The following is a 2,101-nucleotide window of genomic DNA, read 5'->3' on the forward strand; positions in this document are numbered from 1 at the left end:
TCTCTGGTCGGCTAAGTGCCTACACTCTCATTTCGTGGGTTGACTTAGGCATACGTAGTGCGCTCCCAGTCTAAGATCGAACCAGACCGAGGGTTACGGTAGCAGGACCCGCAATAGGATCGACAGCACGTAGAGGGAATCGGGTCAATCTCCGGCTTGCGCATCCTGCCTCTCTGGCCGGCTGAGCACCCGCACGCTCGTTTCATGGGTTGACTTAGGCATACGGAGTTCATCTCCAGTCTAAGCATACAGAGTTCATTCCCAGTCTAAGATCGGATCGGATCGAGGGTTGCGGTAGGAGAACTAGCAGTAGGATCGGTATCACGCAGGGAGGGACCAGGCCGATCCTCGGCTTACGCATTCTACCTCTTCGATTGGCTGAGCGCCCGCACGCTCATTTCGTGCGTGGAGCTTAGGCATACGGAGTTCATTCCATGTCTAAGCCCCAGTCTAACCAAGGGTTGTGGCAGCTGGACCGACAAGACGTAGAAAGGGATCGGGTCAATCCTCGACTTACGCATTATGCCTCTTCGACCGGTTCAACGTCCGTACGGTCATTTTGTGGGTTGACTTTGGCATACGAAGTTCATTCCTAGTCTAAGCATACGGAGTTCATTCCCAGTCTAAGTTCGGATCGACAGCGAGATCGACAGCAGCATGCAGAAAGAGACCGGGCTGATCCTTAGCTTGTGCATCCTACCTCTTCGATTGGCTGAGCACCTGTGCCACGCCTTGGGCGGGCGTGCCAAGCACATTAGGCGCACCAGCAGGCGAGCTAGAGGTTGAGGCCTGCAGACCAGGTGTACTGGCGGGTATCTATGCGCAAAGCCTAGCAAACGAGTTCAGAACGCCCGCCTAATTTGCAGGCCAGCCCGTGAGACCAAGGCCTGGCATACAACCTACCCGCACCACATCCAGAAGGGCCCAAGGTGCTGGACACACAAAGAAAGCTTTTGGAAGTAGGCAGGATCAGCAGGATCATCCTGGCAGATTTAGTTGACCTTGAAAATCAGGAGTTAGCATTCTGATTGATTGTAATCTGTATAATCCCTTGATTTTAGCCTTTATTCTAGGGATATTGCCATTAAGTGTAGCTGGAGCCTCAACTATAAATAGAGGGTTGCTCTAACCTCATTTGTACACCATCAAACACTTATGTTTCAGTGAATACAAGAGCATTTCCAGAATTCTACCTTCTTATCCTGTTTCTCTTTAACTTGCGTAATCAGCCCTTCCTATTGTTCTAGTGCCCGCACGTTTATGTTTTAGGCATAAAGGAAGAGATTCCAAGCCTAAAACCACACGGTTTCTGAGTCTAAGGTCAGAGCCCATGATAGTTGGTATCAGAGCAAGTTCGATTCTGCGTGTTTGTGTTGTGCAGGTTAGATCGTGATTGAGGAGATGGTATCCCAAAGTGACGTTGCTAGCCAACAACCAAAGGCCCAAGAACATGGGCGTGAAAGAGGCAAGAAAGCCAGTTCTAGAGATATCTGGTCTACCATGGACAGTAGGCTGGCCAAGGTGGAAGTGACCATGGGCGACATGAGGGAAAAGCTTGAAGAAGTAGAAACTCACATTGCATCACTAGACTCCATGGGGGAGGAGATCCAAAGTGAGCTGGAAGCTGCTCTCAACAAAGGCATGGATGTGATCACCCAGAAGAATAAGGCCTTGGAGGCTGAAGTGCTGACCTTGCACGATGGCATGGAGGCCATGCACCAGCGGATGGAAGAGCTTACCAGTGAGTTCGTTACTTGCAAGACTGCCATTAGGAATGGCATGTTTGCCGGAGTGTCCAAATCTAGATTGGAGGTCCCTAAGCCTAAGGAGTTCAAGGGGACTAGGGTGGCCAAAGAAGTAGACAACTACCTTTGGGGTATGAAGCAGTACTTCCAGGCCATGGGCATGCAAGACGAGGCGATAAAAGGTAAGCACCGCTGCTATGTATCTCATTGATGTAGCCTTATTGTGGTGGTGGTGCAGTTGTGATGATGTCAGGCATGGGAGCGCCAAGATTGGAACTTGGGCAGAGTTCTAAAAAGAGTTCAGAGAACAATTTTACCAAGAGTATGCCGATGATGAGGTGCGGGCAAAGTTACAT

Source organism: Durio zibethinus, chromosome 2, assembly GCF_047325235.1.
Source record: "Durio zibethinus cultivar Kanyao isolate XHJ-2024 chromosome 2, ASM4732523v1, whole genome shotgun sequence".
NCBI lineage: Eukaryota > Viridiplantae > Streptophyta > Magnoliopsida > Malvales > Malvaceae > Durio > Durio zibethinus.